The 21,331-nt window shown below is 32.9% G+C and overlaps 1 protein-coding gene and 1 non-coding gene across 5 annotated transcripts in view; both read right to left on the bottom strand.

Annotated features, from left to right (window-relative positions):
* Ctnna3 (catenin alpha 3) overlaps positions 1-21,331 on the bottom strand; it is a 1,728,170-nt gene that overhangs the window by 480,065 nt on the left and 1,226,774 nt on the right. The window lies entirely within an intron of this gene.
* LOC114089545 (U6 spliceosomal RNA) lies at positions 7,810-7,913 on the bottom strand. Its single transcript, XR_003582193.1, has one exon. It is a non-coding gene; the product is annotated as a U6 spliceosomal RNA (small nuclear RNA).

Raw genomic sequence — 21,331 nt, 5'->3', positions numbered from 1 at the left:
CAAATTAAAACTATAATGGAATTTCATCTCACTCTAGTCAGAATGGTGATTATTAAGAATACAAATACAATAAATGGTGGCAAGGATGTTGGGGAAAGGATCCGCTCCTACATTAAGATTGAAAATTGTTACAATGGCTCTGGAAAACAGTATGGAGATTCCTCAGAAAACTAGGAATGGAACCACTATTTGACCTAGTCATGCCACTCAGAACTCTACTTGGTTATCAATTTCAATATATCAATAGCATTTAGATCATTTCTAGTTTGGGCTATAAAAGCAATTTTCTAATGAGCATTATTATCCATATATTTTTTGCAATACATTTCTATTTTAGATATCTGACGGTAAAAATTAATGTGAGCTAAACTGAGTTCAACATGACTGTCATGAAAAGATGTTCTCTTTTTGTAATTTAATCCATTTTCTTTGATTATTAGTAGAGAATGTACATATTTATTTACATGCATTGGATTTTCTTAATCTATTAGCTGTCTTGTTATATATGCTTTTTTAGTGAATATTTTCAATGGTTTGTAGTATTTCGTATATAATTTATATAATTTTATAATTTCAGTTTTTTACCACTGTGCCTATAGTATACATGGAAAAACATTTTGTGTCAGTAACTTACTTATATTATCTTGCTCACTACAAGTTTGAAATGCTGATGAAATTTAATCTGTCAATTTTTCCCTATGGCTTCTGGCAAGATGATTCTAAAGATCAGTCTTTAGGTGGCCTTCAAAACTGTCCATTCCAAAGCCTCTGAGACAAGAATACTGTACTGGTTAAGGGCATCTAATCCACAGCCAGATTTTCTAGATTTAAATTCTGTGCCACCCTCATTTTAGTAGGTCTGTTCAATAAGTGGGTATAGTTTCTTGGTTACATTTGGATGTTCAGCTCATCTATAAGTTGGATATGTAAAGGGCTTAGAAAAGGGCCTGGAATGTGTTAAGTACTGCATAAATGTTTGCTAATATGTGATTCCTTCAAACATTTTCTACTCTAAGTAGATGCATCTGTATCCATTTCCAAAATGTAGACTTCATACCAAAATTTATCTTAAATTGTTCTAATTTGTTAATAACCGAGTGACTGCCCATTCTGTACTTCCCTAACACCAAGCCAGGCACATTAATAAATATGTTTCCTTTTCTTGTGGAACTTAGTTGAATATTGGAAAGAGTGATGTTACAATGTAATAATTGCTAGCAAAGAGAAAACTGTTAACAACAGATTGACTTCTTCAGGTCTGGGAAGTGTTTTGTTCCTTGAGTAAATTATGCTTCGGTTAAAGTCTAAATGAAAAAAAAAGTTCTCTATAAAAGGAGAAAGACAGGCTATTGATGCAAATTTAATAGGCTGAGGATATGGTTCAGTGGTAGAACACTAGCCTAGTATGTATAAGGCCCTCAATTTGATCCCCAGCACTGCAGAAAACAGAAGACAAAGACATGCAAATTTGGCTAGGTAAAATTAATGAAATTATATTCTCAAATCATTTTTAACTAGCTTTATAAGGCTAGCCTTATAAATAAGGCATTTTTAAACAAGGTTTCCAAATATTGTTTCATAATTCTGTGTTTAAATAAGGAAGAATTCCTTCACTTCAGTTATTTGTATGAATTACATAACACAAATATTTGTGAATGACTTTTCAAAACTCTGGTCTTGAATTTAAGTTTTCTCTGCTTATTCTCTTTCAGATACATTCATTGTACACTTAAATATATTATGATGTTTCTCTACAATATAAAAAAAATGTTTCCAATATAACTTTGTTTCAATATATGTGTAGTTTAAAATAAAACTCAGGTGGAGGGTCATCTTATTTATATCAAGGACAGGTTTATGGCTGTGCATTTGCCAAATTCTAAGTCAAGCTAGATTTTGGTATCTGAAATTCTTTTGTAAAGCAAAAATTATAACAGAAAGAGATTTAGATTCAATTGCTGCCATCTAAATTGAGACACCTGGAAAAGAAGATATTTCCTTCATCTATCCTTTCCACTGCTTTCACATTTCTCAGATTTGGCAGAAACAACAATAGAAAGATGAGCTTGGGTGAGAATAAATTTGTATTTGTCTCTTTTTATGGAAGATTTATTAGTTTACTTTTTATTTATTTATTTTTTTACCTTTGAGAATTAGAATTTTCTGTCATTAGAATGTGATGGATAAATAATACCACCCAGTGTGGTACAGGAAAAACCTCAGTACCTAAACTAGGTGCTGCTAAGGAAATTATTATGTAAAAATAAATTTTAAAATTCTAAACAACATGTGGATTAAAATGACTAATAAGATAAGGGATGATAGAAATGGGTTAGAGGAGTTTAAAGAAGGTGAGAGTGCACTGAAATGGAATAGCTATATCCACAATTTATGAGACAATTCCATAAAAACTGCAATTATTATTATTATTATTATTATTATTATTAATCTTTCATAGTGCTGACTGGAAACTTACACTGGGTGTAAATGCTAGCCACTGAAGAAGGAAGAGTGAAGACATGTGAATGAACTCTCATACTGAATACCAGAGACCTGTGCTTGGCCTTTAACTACAGACACTATGTAAAGGTACAAATTATACGAAACAAATCGGCATTTTGTTTTTCGGTGTGATTTTTGTCACTTAAGACAATTGAAATTAGAGAGATTTTTATATTGATAGTTTTAGCTTAATATATAATGTTAATTAAAAGATTTCAAATGAATGTCATTGGAAAGCTCTTTCAATTCCAGGAAAGGCTGTGATTTGGGGGCTCATATAAATTATAAACATCAGCAAAAGGCATAACTACTACATTACCAAAGGGCATTCATCCAGAAAAGCTAGATTCTAGAGGACACCATCATCTAAGGAAAACCATTTAATGACTTGGAGTCTAGTAACATAGCTTTTAAAATAATAACATATACTAAAGAGTATTACTTTGCTATTTTTGTACCAAAAATAAATACATTTCTTTTGATCCCCATCTCTATGAAAATGGACATACTAAGTTAACAAATAACACTAAAATACTGAAAACTCTATAGATCTTCTTCTAAGTTCTCTTTTTTTATAGCTAATTGATGCAATATGTTTTTTTTTTTTTCTTTTACTGGCCATTAAAATGCTGCTGACCATCAAAATTTAAAACTTTCTATCACTCCCAAGTTCCATTCTACAGTTTAGAGAAGAAAGAAAGCAGTAAAGAATCCCACATAACTCAGATAACTGTCAAACATCTTAAAAGCATGAGACGGTTTTAGAAATTCATAAAATTTGAGTTCATTTTGTTATTTTATATTTTATAGCTATACTTAATGCACATGTTATAAGGTTTCTGGTATTTTTCCAAGATATACATTTCACTTGGGGTGCTAATATAAATACAACTTGTATAGGGCTGGTATTGTGGCTTAGTGGTAGAGTGCTTGCCTAGCATGCACGAGGCACTGGGCTCAATCCTCAGCATCATATAAATGTAAAATAAAAATATTGTGCCCACCTAAAACTAAAAGAAAAAATTTAAAAAAATACAACTTATATACACAAACTGTAACTTGAAAGTGAATATAATCTATATCACAACAGCATCTTGTTCTGTGTCCCTTGTATAATATAGTCAGGTTTTAGACCTCACTTATATTCTGTTAATATTAAGAGACCACTATATGGCAAAACATTAAGTCTCCCATTTTAGCTTTTTCAGAAATAAAGTGGTAGTTCACATTGAATGAGTAGATAAAGATGATATAAGGGAACATCAGAGAATAGAGCAAACAATTGCATTTTGTAACAGTGGAGAGGCTATTCCTTAGAATATTTACACTTAAAAGAAATATCTTGATCTGCTATATCACTTCTTAAGAAAGAGCAATGGAAGAAAAATGTGCCAGACTTCAGACCCTATTGTAACAATATTTGAAATGTTATCTTATTTCCTTACTATCTAGTTACTTGGCTGAAAATTAATCATTCCCTCTTTTCTAAGTAAAATTTTCTGAAGTAGATTTGTAAAGATTTCTGATTAGCACAATTACTTCAACCACAACTTACTTTCTAACCCACAAGTCTAGCTTGAAACCAGGGGCGCTTAACCCCTGAGCAACATGTCAGCCCTTTTTTAAGTTGCTCAGGTTATTGCTAAATTGCCGAAGCTGGTTTTGAACTTGTGATCCTCCTGCTTCAGCCACTGGAACCACTGGGATTACGGCTTGTGCCACCATGACTGACACAATTCTAGCTTTTCTGAACGTAATGTAAAACAAAAATAAAACTGTTTTTCCAATTTTTACATTTATCGACAATACAATTGTGGATTGGTCACTTGTTCTCTCTGCATTTCAGTTTCCTCCAATGTAAGTGGAAGTTAAAAATAATAGACAACACATAGAGCTTTTGAAAAGATTAGGTAATACCACATACATGCACACACATATGTGCACTCTAACATGTAATAGTATGTTGTCTTACATAAAATAGTCATTGATTGTGTGTAAAACATAGGGACAATTAATGAAAATAATACAGATATAATTTTAAATACTTAAAACTGTAAGAAAAGACTGATTTCTTGTATTTCTGTTTTTATAAAAATCTACTCAAAATTCAAAACAAATATTTTTCTGTGGCTAATGCAAACAGTGTCAATCTTTTTACCACATAAATGGTAACTCCTGTTTGTTTGTTTTTATATTCTTTTTTAAAAAATTTGTTTTAATTAGATACACATGACAGTACAATGATCTTGACATATCATACATTTGAATCAGATGGGGTATAATTTCTCATTTTCCTGTTGTTTTTAAACATTAAAAAAACAATGTTTTTTAAACATTGAGAGGGTCAAACACTTAATGGTTTCATCAACCACCTTATCTGCAAGCATGTTCCTCAGGATAGTTCAAAATTTCTGACTGTGTGTCCATATTTAAATAATTCTTCATTATAAAGGTCTACATAACAATAAATTTTGATGAGGATGTGGAGAAAGGGGTACACTCAACATTGGTGGTGGGACTACAAACTGGTGCAACCAGAAAACTTGGAATGGAACCACCATTTGACTCAGTTATCCTACTCCTTAGTATATACTCAAAGGACTTAAAATCAGCATAGTACAATGCAATAGCCACATCAATGTTTACATTAACTCAATTCACAACAGTCAACCTATGAAACCCACCTAGGTACCCTTCAACAGATGAATGGATAAAGAAAATGTGGTTTATATACACAATGGAATATTACCCAGCCATAAAAAAGAATGATCTTATGACTTTTGCCAGTAAATGAATGATCTGGGGAGGATCATCCTAAGCAAAATAAGCTAATTCCAAAAAAATAAAGGTTGAGTGTTCTCTCTGATATGTGGATGTTAACACATAACAAGGATGGGAGTATAATAGAAGTTCAGTAGATTAGACAAAGTGGAATGAAGTGAAGGGAGGGGGACAGGAATTGAAAAGACCATGGAATAAATCTGACTTAACTTTCTTATGTCGACATGAATATACCACCAGTGAATCTCCACATCATGTACAATTACAAGATTGGGTTCATAATTAGAATAAGATGTACTCCTTGTTTGTATAAATATATCAAAATATACTCTACTATCATTTATACCTAGAAATAATAAATATAAAAATTTTAAAAGTTTTAAATGATATATTATGCTTATAGGGTAATAACATTGAAACCAATATCATATTACATGAGTGTATTACTTCTTTGTTTATTGTATCATATACCTGGTCTTATATTAGTATTATACTTTCTTTACAAGGACCTTACTCTTTAGACAGTTTAGGATTTATAGCAATATTGAATAAACAATACAGTCTTCAGTGTGTTGTCCTTTGATCCTCTGGGCAATGTCTCACAGAGTAGAAGGTTTTAATATTTGAATATTAATAAAGTCCATCACAGATAGTACAGCTAGCTGATCAATTCTTCCTTTCATGAATCATGAATTTAGTGTCATATATAAAAATGTTATTGCCAAATTCAAGACATCTAGATTTTCTTTTATGTTACATTCTAAGAATTTCATAATTTTTTGGTTTGCATTTAAATCTATGAACCCTTCTGAATTAGTTATGTAAAGCCTATAAGGTAAGGCTGTAAGATTTGCATTTAGATTCATTCTTTTTAATTTGGATGTGCAATTGTTCCAGCTCCATTGGTTAAAAAATCGACCTATCTTTTATTTGTCCTGAATTTGCTCCTTTGTCAAAGATCAGCTCATAACATTGATGTGAATGTGTTTCTGTGCTCTGTATTCTGTTACACTGATAAGTTTGTCTCTACCTCACCAACATCATTTTTCCTAACCCAACCTCACATTAAGAGTTCTAGATAAGAAATTTTTTATGGAAGTCTCTGAAATCCAAAAGACTGCTCCCTCCATTGGCAAAAGAGAAATCCAACCTCTTGAGTATAGAGTAGGGATAAGAGAGACCTGAAAATCCACTTCTGCATTTCACATTACCATGTTGCCAGTCTTTCTGTAAAGAAATTACTATTTCATGGGCCAAGGACCTGAACAGACACTTCTCAGAGGAGGACATACAATCAATCAACAAGTACATGAAAAAATGCTCACCATCTTTAGCAGTCAGAGAAATGCAAATCAAAACCACCTTAAGATACCATCTCACTCCAGTAAGATTGGCAGCTATTATGAAGTCAAACAACAACAAGTGCTGGTGAGGATGTGGGGAAAAGCGTACACTTATACATTGCTGGTGGGACTGCAAATTGGTGCAGCCAATTTGGAAAGCAGTATGGAGATTTCTTGGAAAGCTGGGAATGGAACCACCATTTGACCCAGCTATTCCCCTTCTAGGTCTATTCCCTAAAGACCTAAAAAGAGCATGCTACAGGGACCCTGCTACATCGATGTTCATAGCAGCACAATTCACAATAGCAAGACTGTGGAACCAACCTAGATGCCCTTCAATAGACGAATGGATAAAAAAAATGTGGCATTTATACACAATGGAGTATTACTCTGCATTAAAAAATGACAAAATCATGGAATTTGCAGGGAAATGGATGGCATTAGAGCAGATTATGCTAAGTGAAGCTAGCCAATCCCTAAAAAACAAATGCCAAATGTCTTCTTTGATATAAGGAGAGTAACTAAGAACAGAGTAGGGTCGAAGAGCATGAGAAGAAGATTAACATTAAACAGGGATGAGAGGTGGGAGGGAAAGGGAGAGAGAAGGGAAATTGCATGGAAATGGAAGGAGACCCTCAGGGTTATACAAAAGTACATGCAAGAGGAAGTGAGTGGAAAGGGAAAAATAATACAAGGGGGACAAATGAATGACAGTAGAGGGGGCAGAGAGAGGGGAGGGGAGGGGAGGGGAGGGGAGGGGAGGGGAGGGGGGATAGTAGAGGATAGGAAAGGCAGCAGAACACAACAGACACTAGTATGGCAATATGTAAATCAATGGATGTGTAACTGATGTGATTCTGCAATCTGTATATGGGGTAAAAATGGGAGCTCATAACCCACTTGAATCAAAGGGTAAAATATGATATATCAAGAACTATGTAATGTTTTGAACAACCAACAATAAAAAATTAAAAAAAAAGAAATTACTATTTCAAAAGAGTACACTCAATTGCATATGATCTGCCCATGTCTATATAAATCACTTGTATTCATCTTTCAATAAATTGTTATATGCTATTACTATTTAAAATTAAAAGTTTAAATACTAAATTTAAGGTTTTTATTATTTATAAAATATCTCTGTGCTTTTATACTTTTTTTCCTAAGAAGAAAGTTTTGGGGTAAAAATGTGGAATGCTTCACAAATTTGCTTGTCATTCTTGTGCAGGGACCATGCTAATCTCTGGATTGCTCCAATTTTAGTATATGTGCTGCTAATGTGAGCACAGTACTTTTATATTTTTAATTACCAAAATGTAAGTCAAATGTCACAGATTTCTAAAACATCCATTCCATCTTATAGATAACTATACTTAACCATCTATCACATCTCCTTTTAATTTTATTTTTTTTTGGAGTGTCCTGTTAAAAATAAAACAGTCCCCCATATTTATGCACTATATATTTTATTCTATGATAAACTTTCTTTGCATTCATCATTTACATCTGAGAAATAGTTCCATATCAGTGCCAATACTTGTGCTTTACTCTTTTTTCAGTGGTCATAAGAACCCATAATACAGATGAATCAAGTTACTTTTGTCCTTTTCTGATGATGTTTTACTTCCCCTTTTGGGTATTATAAGCACTGTAATTATCTTTGTATATATGCCCTTGCTCATGTGGGAAAATTTTTTGGGTTATTATTAAAATAATATAATTAAAATAAGTTGGGGGGCTGGGGATGTAGCTCAAGCGGTATCGCACTTGCCTGGCATACGCAGGACACTGGGTTCCATCCTCAGCACTACATAAAAATAAAATAAAGATGTTGTGTCCACTGAAAACCGAAAAATAAATATTAAAAAATTCTCTCTCTCTCTTCTCTCTCTTTAAAAAAAAGTTAAAAAAAATAAGTTGGATTATTAAGAAGGGAAATTGATAGCCTACAAGATTGCTCTCATAAAGTTTTCAACAATTCACACAATAAGGTAATAATTTTATTAACAGCGAAAAATAATATCTTCTACTTCATGTTGAATAATAAATCTTCACATTTTTGCCATATTTATGATGAAAACTACTATCTCATTATTGCTTTTGTAGGATATTTGAGTTTTTTTCTCTATTTTTACTTTCAACAAGAGTAGCACTAAGAAATTTAATATTTACATATCATTGACATTCTTCATAGCTTACTCATATTTCATTGATATCCTTTTGTGTATTTTTTTACTTGAGTCTTTGTCAAAGCAGCCTGAAATCCATTAATGATTGGTGGGTCTCTGATTCTCCAAAGGTTGAGGTGAACCTTTGTTGATTTTATTTTGCTGTGTCTTCCTGTGACTTTGCCCCAGTTCTACAAGCCTTTAGCAGACCCAGATCAAAGCTTCAGTTTTCTGACTGAAGAACTATGTTGGAGACCATCAGAAATAGGAAAGGGGTAAGAGAAACACTAGGGACAACGACCCCATCAAGTTGATTGTAAACTAAAAGTCTTAATTCCAAACCATATTACTGTAGATTTTATTCTAATCAGCATAATTCAACTGATAGGCCACCTTTCAGGCTGAAGGCTAGCTACCAGAGGGCACAGACACTGGACACACAAGCAAAACTTTAAAAATGGAGTTAGACAAAATGGTAAGAAATAGAACCTGTGGCCTCAATGTGAGTAGATTATTTTGCATTGCCTGCTAATACAAAAATGTAAACATTCTCCTTAGAAGGTAAATAAAGCCTCTAAACAAAATATTCAACTGTCTAGGTACTGCAGTGGGCAGAATCATGACCTCTAAAGATGTCCACACCATAATACTTAGAACCTACAAATAAGTTAACTTTTGTGACAAGAGGGCCTTTGTCGACAAGATGTGTTTAAGTTTAGTATTCAAAATGGGGACATTATCTGGAATTATCCATAGGCACACATAGTAATCACAAAGGTCTTCAAAACTGGAATATGAAACAACAGAGCTCAGAGTTTTGAGATGTGACAGTTTGACTCATCATTGTTGGCTCTGATAGTTGGTACTAGGAGCGAGGAGCCAAGGAATGCATAAAATCATCTGAAAGTAGAAAAGACCAAAACAAAGACTCTACTATAGCCTGAAGAAGTGAATACAGACCTGTTGACACCTTGGGTTTAGTCCAGTGAGACTGGCATTGGCCTTCTAGAATAAAACTGCAAGATAATTAATGCATATAATTTTAAATCACAGAGACTGTGATAATTTATTACTGTAGAAATACAGTAAAAATACTTTTAAAATAAAAATTAAATTGATAAAACTGTAGCAAGATTGTCAAAGAACAAAGAATCTTGAACTGTAATATTAAGGATGAAATGGGATTTATCACCATAGGACGACAGAAATTATAAGTAAGGATAGTTAGAGAAAACCAGAAAAGTTCTATGGTGATAAATATTTTTTATTCAATGAAATGAACCAAATACCTTTACAGATACAAATTATTGAAATTCAACCAAGAAGAAACAGATGCTATGAAGAGTTTCAATCTTTTAGGAAACTTGAAAACATAAGAGTCCCAGAATAGTCAAAGCAATCTTTAGCAAGAAAAGTGAAGCAAGAGGTATCATAACACCAGACCTTAAATTATACTACAGAACTATAGTAACAAAAATGGCATGGTATTGGCTCCAAAACAGAAATGAAGTCCATGGTACAGAATGGAAGACACAGAGATAACCCTGCATAAAGAGAGTTACCTCATACTAGACAAAGGTGCCATAAACATACAGTGGAGGAAAGATAGCCTCTTGAACAAATGGTGCTGGGAAAACTGGAAATCCATATGTACCAAAATGAAATAAGTCCCCATCTCCAACACTGCACAAAATTCAACTCAAAGTGGATCAAGGACCCAGGCATTAAGCCAGAGACCTTGCACCTACAAGAAGAAAAAATAGGCCCAAATCTCCACCACACTGGCTTAGGAACTGAATTCCTCAAAAAGACTCCTAAAGTGCAAAAAGTAAAACCAAGAATTAATAAATGGAATAATATTAAAACTAAAAAGCCTCTCCACAGCAAAGGAAACAATCAAGAATTTGAAGAGAGAGCAAACAGAATAGGAAAAAAAAATCTTTGCCACCTGCACCTCAGAGAGAGCACTGGTTTCCAGGATATAAAAAAAGTTTAAAAACTTAATACCCAATTAATAAATGGGCAAAGAAATTGAACAGATACTTCACAGAAGAAGAAATACAAATAGTCAACAAATATATGAAAAAAGTTCATCATCTCTAGCAATTACAGAAATGCAACTTAAGACTACTCTGAGATTTCATCTCACTCCAGTCAGAATGGTAATTTCAAGAATACAAGTAATAATAAATTTTGACAAGTATGTGGGGAAAAGGTTACACTCACACATTTCAGGTAGAACTACAAATTGGTGCAACCACTCTGGAAAGCAGTACAGAAATTCCTCAGACAACTTGGAAAGGAACCACCATTTATTTGATTCAGTTATTCTACTCCTTGGCATACCCAAAGGACTGAAAACCAGAATACAGCAGTGAGACAGCCACGTCATTGTCTATAGCAGCTCAATTCACAATAGCTAAGCTATGGAACCAACCTAGATGTCCTTCAAAAGATGAATGGCTAAAGAAAATGTGGTACATATGCAGAATGCAATATTACTCAGCCTTTAAGAAAGAATGAAATCATGGCATTTGCTAGTAAATGAATGGAACTGAGACTATCATGCTAAGTGAAATAAACCAGTTACAAAAAACCAAAGGTCAAATATTCTTCCTGATATACAGATACTAACTCATAATAAGCAGGTGGGGAGGGAAGTATAGAAGTTCATTGAATTAGACAAAGGGAAATAAAACAATGGAGAAAGGATAATAGGAAAGAAAGTAGAATGAATTGGACATAACTTTTCTATGTTCATATTTGAATACATGACCAGTGTAACTCCACATTATGTAAAACACAAATATGGGAATTTATATTTCATGTATGTATGATATGTCAAAATATATTCTACTGTCATATATAACTAAAAAAATAAAATAAAATAAAAAAATAAGGAAATTGAATTTGTAATTTAAATCCTTCCCCCCCAAATCCTTAGTTATAATGTTAGTGGTGGTTGCTGCCAAACATTTAGATAGGACACAAATTCCTCAACATTTCCCCCAGAAAATAGAACAGGAGGTAATCTTTACTAATTCATTTTATGAGGTCATTATTATTACAGTAATATCAAAGTCAAACAGAAATATTATAAAAAATAATTAGGAAGAGGAGGATGTAAAACTCCTTAATAAATATTATATACAATGTTTGTGCATGTGTACAGGTGTGTGTGTATAAAATACACCACAAGCAATGGGATTTATTCCCAAATATATAGTTGGTGCAATATCTGAGCATGTACATAATCAACTGTAGTAGTAGTATAAAGAAAAATAAAATGATCATTTTTAAATGATGCTGAAAAAAGAATATGCCAAAATTCATTATCTATTCATAATAAAAATATGCTCAGGAAAGTAGGAATAGTAAGGAACTTCCTTAATCTGATGAAAGGCATATATGAAAACCACAAGTAACCTTATACTTAATGGTAAAATAATAAGTGCTTTTCCCCTAGTTGAAAAAAAAAAGTAATATATTCTTTTTAACTTCAATCTAAATTTGTGCTGGAAGTCCCAACCTTTGCAACAGAGCTAGAAAAATTAATAAAGGAAATAAAAACTGAAAGATTAGGAATCTGTCCTCATTCATAAGTAACATTATTGTCTATAGAGAAAATTTCAAAGAGTCCCCAAAGAACTCCTAAGGTCACAAGATATAAGAACAATATACAAAAGCCAATTTTATTTCTGCATAATACTAATGTATGGCAATACCCTGATATTTAAAAAGGCAATACCACTTACAAAGCCTCAAAAATATTTTGTATAAGCCTATCAAAACATATACAGAATTTATATACTGAAAACCTTTTTTATGAAGCTACTGTAATCAAAATAATATGGTATAAGTGAAGATAGACACACAGATCAGTGGAACAGAAAAGAGTCTAAAAATATATAAGCAAGTGATTTTTTTCTTCTTTTTTTTTTTTTTTCCAGTACTGGGGATTGAGCCCAGAAGTACTCTATCACTGATCTACATCCCAGCCTGTTTTAATTTGAATTTTTTTTTTTTTTTTTTTTTATTCAGGGTCATGCTAAGTTGCTGAGGCTTGCCTTAAACTTCCTATCCTCTAGCCTTGGCCTCTGGAGTTGCTGGGATAATAGACATGTCCCACCACAACTAAATATGGATAGGTGATTTTTGACAAACTACAAAAAATATTCAGTGGAGAAAAATATTCAACAAATGAATTTGGAAAAATTGGACATCATTATGCAATAAAAAGAATCTGACTTAAACCTAACAATCCAAAATTGAACTCAAAATGTATCATGATCTAAATAATGAAATGTAAATTCATGGAACTACTAGGAAAAAACATTATAGAAGAGACCACATTTATAACCTGGTACTAGGCAAAGAGTTTTTAGACATGATACTAAAGCACAAGAAATAAAATAAAGGATTAGTTAAGTATCATGAAAATTTAAAACCTTTGCTTTTCAGAAGGCACTAGTATTGACTGGAGAAAATAAGTGGGTGCAGTGGCTAATGCCTTTAATCCCAGAGACTCTGGAGGCTGCGGCAAGAAGATCTTAGGGAAATACTCAGTAACTTGGAAAGACCTTGTCTCAAAATAAATAGTAAAAAGGACTGGGGATGGAGCTCAGTGGTAAATTACCCCTGGTTTCAATTCATAGTTCCTTCCTCCATCCTCCAAAAAAATACAATTGGAGGAAATACTGTCAAATCATTTATTTGGCAAAAAACATCTCCAGAATAAATAAAGAACTTCAAAACTTAATAATGATGATGATGATGATGATGATGATGATAATAATAATAATAATAATAATGATAACTTTAAAATCCCTGACAATACCAAGCACTGGTAAGAATATGGACCAACTAGAACATTCATAAATTTCTAATGGGCAGTTTTTGTTTACATTTACCTATGACCCAGCAATACACTTCTGAAATTTAGAGAAATGAAAATTTATATACACAAAAATATTTATTTGAATATATATATATATATATATATATATATATATATATATATATATCATCCCTATTCATAATCACTAAAATGGTAAAGAAACAAGCTCATGCTAGATTCTGACAACTTATTACTTAGATAGCAAAAGAAAGTGAGCAAAAATGCTAGCTCCCTATGTCCCTTATTCTATAGGATGACACTGAGAAAAAGAAGCCAAATAATATAAGGACATAACACAAGTGACAGAAGTAACCAGTGGCTGAAGATCCAATTTCATGTTGCAGATAAGTAGTTTTATAGTTTATTTGTACCCTGAGGAAAGTAGTCAGAGAGCTTCATTCCTTATTAAAACCCAGGAGATGATGAATAACTTTCTTGTGGTGGCTTCTTGGGAAGCTAGAGAGAAAGCTGTCTGGTAGCTTCCCATTCTCTCAAGTTCCAGGTAGACCCAGGGCATTCTACCAAGACAAATCAACTGTAGTCATGCCTTGCCCAAATTGTCTGTGTAGAGATAAGCAAGGCAGATGCATACCATATGCTTTAGAAATTACACTCCTGGATCAGAGATGTCTTAGAGAATGAAAAAAAAATATGTCCACAAAAAAACTGTACATAAATATTTATAGAAACTCTGTCATAATCATACAAACTGAAAAAAAATCCAAATGTTCTTGAGCAGTAGATGAACAAATTGTGATGCATTCTTGCCATGACATACTACTCAACTATAAACAGGAGTGATTCATAGACTCAACAAGTTGTAAGAAACCACTGTTTAAAATTGTAGGTTTGTGTTTTATTTAGTGTAATTGTCTCACTTTTTAAAAATGTTATCCTTATTAATTCCTTTTTTGTTGGTTTATTTTGGTAAAACATAGAAAATATTTTCTGAATTATTTAAAACATAAAATTTATCATTCTAACCTCCCACCCCCTTCTCTTTTTGGAGCTGGAGATCCAAGCCTAGATAAGCACATCCCCATATCAACTTCAAACAGTTTTACATATACAATTTAGTAGCAGTGGTATTTAATGAAAAACCAGCCTCTATCTCAGAGCAAAGCCTGTCCAAGGAAGGGACATGACCTTTGTCCTTGAAAAGACCCACAGAGCACTCCTAGGCACATTCCCACCCTACTAAGTTGTTTATCTACAAATAACAGGAGAGATCTGCTGGGCCAGGTGTCCCTGACTCAGTCAGGCTAGGTGGGGACCCATAGTAACCCCCTAGCAGTCACCAATCAGCATGAGACAGGGAAATACCTGGGATGCCAGATGACCCTCCCAGTAGTTTATGGTGGTTGATAACCTGTTGGGAAACCATGTAGTTCAGCATGAACACCCCTCTTGGCTTAAACCAATCAGTTCAAATGAATACCCCTCTTGTAGTAACCAATCACCCCTACCCAACTTGTTCCCGCCAGTGAATGTGCTAATCATGTTTTAGAGTTGTTATTTGACTTTCCCGCGGTGTGTGATGATTTGCTAAGAGTTGCTATGATGTATGTGAGGTCCCTGCCTTCTCCAAAGAATGTATAAAACTGCTGCAAACCCTGGGCGCTGGGCCTCTCAGTGTCACCAGTTGCTGTGTGTGCGCGTGGAGGACCGAGCTAGCTCGCAATAAACACCTCTTTGCTGCTTAAATCGATCTTGGGTCTCTGGTGGTCTTTTGGGGGTCCCAAATTCGAGCATAACATTGAATACATTCACATTGTTTTGATTCCATCTACAGATTTCCCATCACCCCACACTAAAATTCTGTACTCATTAAACATACACTTGCCATTCAATGGTAAGTACTACTCTACTTTTTACCTTTATGAATTGGATAATTCTAGGTCTCACTTCTCAGGACAATCAAAGAATCTTTGTCTTTTTGTGTCTGAATTATTTTATTTAGCACATTTTTAGCAATCAACCACCATTCCTTTTTAAAGGCTGTTATGATTTCAAATATTTATGCAGTATTTTGTTTATCTACTTATCCCTTTAAGGACATCTTAGTTATTTCAATTTTTTGAACGTTGGAAATAATTCTGTTGTGAACATTAGTGAACAAATATCTCTGCTTTTAATTATTTTGCATATATATCTGGAAGTAATTTTTTTTTCTTTTTAGTTTTAGATAGACATAATACCTTTATTTTATTTGTTTTTATATGGTGCTGAGGATTCAACCCAGTGCCTCACACATGCTAGGCAAGTGTAGGTATAACCACAGCCCTTGAAGTGGAACTTTTGAATCACGTGATAATAAACACCATTTTCCCCAGTGGCTCTACCATGTTACATTACTACCAGGATTCCAATACACAGGGATTCCAATTTCTTTACATCTCATTTTCTGATTTATTTTTAATTCCTTATATATCCATTGAAATAAAATTTTTATTCTTTATTTCATATGGAATTTACTTTTTGTTATGAGATAAATAATAGACTTCACATTTTATGGCAAAAATGGACAGTAAATTGTCAAAAAAACGGCATTACTTATTTTTCCAAAATAATCAATAATACTACTTACACTCCTATTCCATATGAATGTTATGGTACCTCTATTTTTATTCATAGATCTATTTGCTTGTTATTGTGCCAGTATTATACTATTTTAATTATGATGGCTTTTATAATTAACTTAATATTTGGTACCGGTCTTGACTCATATTATTTTCTCAATAGTTTCATTTAATGCCAAACTTGGTCCTACCTGTCTAGACCAATGCTATTCAGACAGAAAGCCAGTCCATAAAGAAAGAAAAAACTGGTGCCAGAATGTAAATTACATAGGGCAGTAAGTGAACTGTTTATCTGATAGAATGACATGTTTGATGAATAAACCAGTGTATTGATATACATTGATATATTTTAATAAATAATTAGCAAAAATTAATAATTCAGGTCAGTTGTTCATGGGTGGACTACATTAGTGTAACACTGGTTTATACTTCTAGGCCAGGAGTAATCTAAAACCAGGGTCTGGTGTTTGATCTAGGGGATTTTGTATTGTTCTACCTGCTTTCCATTTCCTTTTTTTGCTTTCTCACTGGCTCCAACTGAAGGATTTAGAGAAACTGAGAATTAGGACTTTCTTTAGGGCTTAGGCAGCATATAATTCCAGGTAAAATCACTGCTTTCATTGCTAATTCACTAACTAGATGGAATTTTTTTTCGAGTGGTAGGAAAACTGCTATGAAATGAAATTCTGCATTCTTTCCTGCTCTATTATTTATAGTGTAAACTCTGGCTCTTTGAACTCACAAATCCTATTACTCTCCCTCTTACAATAAAGTCTTAGTTTCTAAACTACTGTTATGGTTGTTGGATTAAAGCATTTTTCTTTGTGGATTTTAAATTCCTTAGGTTATCCTCAATCTTTCAGGAGAGAGAGTGAGCACCAGGCGTAAGCTGTATTATGGCTGAAGCAATGAAAAGGGAGAAGTAGTAGCTTGGAGAACAGTTACAATCTGGTAAAAAATCAGTCATCAAAGGAGCCTTGAGCCAGGCTAGGGAGAATGTGCTTGTATGTTAGACATGCTCGTGGGACCTGTTCCTTTTCTAGAGATCTGGAGGAATATTTGGAAAGTTATCTGATGACGAATGAACATTACATCCTATCCTGAATCATGGATAATCAGACTTTGCTAGGTGAGGCTTAAAGGAAAGAATGATCCCAGAAGGGAAAAAAAAAATCATAAGTATTCAAACTGCATATGTATAGTAGAACCTTACATGGAGCATATTTTTTTTAAATAATCTGATTATTTTACACTTCATAATTAGAAGAATTTGAAAATTGATGGGAAGTGTGCTTATAAGTGAGTAGGTCATAAATTTTCTATAAAATTAACAAGGGATGAGCAGAGGACTAAAGTGGCAGTACCAGGTGTGACCTGCCTTTTAGGTAGTGCAATAAGATGTCTTTGGCAGGACAAATCTGACATATCAGTCTTTCACATGTAAATAAAATTTTATTCCATTTAAATTACCCCATATGCACAGCCTCTTTACCTCTCAAAATGTACTTTTAAAAGACAAGATTAGGGTAAATTAATTTCAGGACACTTACTGACAGAAAAGTCCCTGCATAAAATTGGGAAGAAAAATATGGACCAATATCATATAAGACAATTTCCAATTTTCTATAAGATATAATATTCTCTTTCTTGATAACAAATTAATTTGGAATCTTTTAAGTTTACAAATAAATTATTATCATCTTTTCTATTCTTAGCACATAAAATTGCCTGCCATTTTTCTCCCACAAGTAATTAGATTAATCATTAATATTATGATTTATATTATAATCATAATCACATTCACCTTTGCCCATCTGCTTGTTTTTCTTTCATCTTCTTCATATTTCATTTATTATGATTGCTCTTCTTTCTGTTTCTTACCTATTTTGTGATAGGTCTATAGTTCAATACCAAGTTAGCATTTACCTAACAATGATACTAAAAATAATGAGACAACTTTTATTGATGGCTTTTTATTAATCATTGCTTATGTTAAGTGTCTTATAATCTTACATAAATTATTTCTCTTTATTCTCATAATGATTCTAAAATACAGATACCAATAATATCTTTTTTTTTTTTTTTCTGATGAAACAGACTGAGTGATTGAGTAGTTTCGCCAAGGTCCTAGGACACTCGAAACAGAAGAGTCAGTACATAAACTGTGTACAGAGGTCATTAGAAACTGAAATGATCTTTTTAACTTAGAAACAACATTTATCTTCTATAAGCCATTTTATTTTTCAGAATATTTTAAGAACAATTTTCTGAAATTTAAGTTCAAAATAAATAATGAATTGATAATCTGGGAGGAATCATGAATACAAGGCAGTTCTTTTTATTAAATTGTTATTTCCTATTGTAATTCTTCTGCCTTCTGTATTCCTATGTCTTCTGTTCTGTGTTGATGTTACCTCCCAATGATATAGTTGAAATGTTTCTTTCAAATTGAAAAACTTCCCAAATTTAACACTCCAGGCTGAGATACGGGTAGAAGAATATATAGGAAAAATTATTTCCCAAATTAGCAATATAGGAAAAAAATTTCATGGGTAGAATAACCTATGAAAGTTGTAAAAATCATGTATGTGCCATAATTTGAAAATAAATAAATAAATCTCTATATTGATGAGAGAGAATTCAGGAAAAGGAGGTATTCCTTTCTTTGCTGAGCCTGGGAAAAAATATAGATCCAATTTTGTTTCTGAAAGAGCTTAATGTCAGAACTTGGAATGATGTTATGATTAGAGAAAAAAAAAAACTATGTAGTCTGAGCAAAGGAGCAGCTACTTCTAATTTTTCATAAATCAGCATAAGGAAAAAAACATGTTTTAAAAACAGAAGAAGAATAGATAATTAATAGCTAGAGCACAAGACCTCTCAGCTTCCATGTGCAATCTTTACACTCAGTATTTGGGAAAAAAAAATAGTATTTTTTATTAAATGGCCTGTCTAATATCTCTGCTTTAGATACTAGTACAAATTTTAAGATAGGCAAAGTATGCTAATTAGGCAATATTCCATTAAATAACTCTCTGGGGTATTTTAGCCTTTGTTTTGGTTTTCCAGTACATATGTATTATTTTATAATAGAAAAATATTCAACTAAATTATTTCTAAGAAATTTATGATAAGAGGTCTGAATTTTCCCACTACAGAATCTGAATGCATTTTTTATTTGGTAACTAATCTTCCTCCTCCAGGGTATATTTATCTAAAAATTAAATATTTTTCTTTTTAATTAACTTATAATTGTATGTATTTATGGGGTGCAGTCTAATATTTCAAATGTGTACATAATTTATAATGATCAAAGCAGAAGTAACTCACATTTTCATTTCCTTATCTCTCATTTATGTTAACAGCCTAAAAGCACCTCTTTTCCAGTTCTTCTTCAAATATATAAGTTATTGTGAACTACAGTTGCTGTACTATATTGTAGAACACTAGAATCATTCCTTATAGCTAACTTTATAATGACATCTAGTATTCATTCTACTTCTATCTTCTACCGCCAGACCTTTGTAACTTCTAGCAATCATTACTCTACTCTCTTACACATTCAGACCAACTTTTGTAGTTTTCACATATAAAGAGAACATGTAATAATGGTCTTCCTTGCATTGCTTATTTTACTTAACATAAAGTCCTCCTATACCATCCATTTTGCTGCAAATAACAAGATTTCATTGCTCTTTATGCCTCAATAATTCTCCATAGTGTACATATACTATATTTTTTTATCCATTTATCTACCAATGAATAACCTCAGTTGATTTCATATTTTGACAATTGAGAATAGTGCTACATTACACATGGGAGTGTATTGATCTCTTTGATATGCTGATTTCATTTTATTGGATATATACCTACAAGTGGGATAGCCATATTAGATGGTAGATCTATTTTTAGCTTTTTGAGGAACTACTACACTGTTCTCCATAATGGTTTTACTAATTTATGTTTCCATCATCCTTTTCACTTTAATACTATTGGACAATTAATTCTTTTTCCACAATGCTTTTGCTCACACTTCTTCACAGACTGCAAAGTCCTATTAAGGTAGCTTGCAGTGAGAATTTGGTTAAGACCTTCATTGGAACAGCTTCTTTAATCTTACTGTATGAGGGCAAATTGTTTACTTTTGTGCATGTGTAATGCTTGGCAAATTTGTTTTCACATGGTAAAATCTAATATCTTCGGTCCACTGGTTGAGAATCAGGTGGCAAAATATATCCTGTATGTCCTGGCCTGGTCTGCGTCAGTATCCTGGTGATCTATGGTCTCTTGAAGGCTCAGAAAACACCAAATGGACACACAGAATACCACTAGGCATGAAAGTGATTCCTAACAGATTTTTGTCCCACCTGAATATGGTCCAAGGTATTATCTGATAAGTATATCATATAATCAGGGGACTTTACAACTGAAAATAATATTAGAAATTTCAAGTTTAATCCATATTATAGATGTGGCCAAAATGTATTAAATAAAGTCAATAAACAATAATGTATCTACATGCTCTTTGTGAAGCTTAATTTTACGTGTGAAGTTGGCTATGTCATAGTACCTATATATTTGGTTAAACATTTCTGAATGTTGATGTGAATTACTATTTTTTAAACTTTTTTTTGTTGTTGATGGACACAATATCTTTATTTTATTTATTCATTTTTATATGGTGCTGAGGATTGAACTCAGTGCCTCACACATGTTAGGAAAGTACTCAACCACTTAGCTATAACCTCAGCCTGATGTGAATTTTTTTTTATATATATTTTTTTTGTAGGTGTAGATGGACACAACACAATGCCTTTATTTTTATGTGGTGCTGAGGATCGAACCGGGGTCTTGAAGTGGCACCCCCTTTCTCCACAGAAAAGCCCTCTTCACCATGGCTGATTTTAGGACTGTCAGAAAAAGAGTCCAATGTAGATAAACTTCCTATTTTCGTGTCACCCTGTTTACTTGGCCACTGGCCGAGAAGATACCAGCACTCCAGGTGCTGGACACCCCCTTACTAGTTTTTCACAAATGTATCCAGTATAGTACTTTGAAGAA

The sequence above is a fragment of the Marmota flaviventris genome, chromosome 4, assembly GCF_047511675.1.
Source record: "Marmota flaviventris isolate mMarFla1 chromosome 4, mMarFla1.hap1, whole genome shotgun sequence".
Classification (NCBI taxonomy): domain Eukaryota; kingdom Metazoa; phylum Chordata; class Mammalia; order Rodentia; family Sciuridae; genus Marmota; species Marmota flaviventris.
The sequence above is the reverse complement of the archived record's forward strand: the minus strand, read 5'-3'. Positions and strand labels throughout refer to the sequence as shown.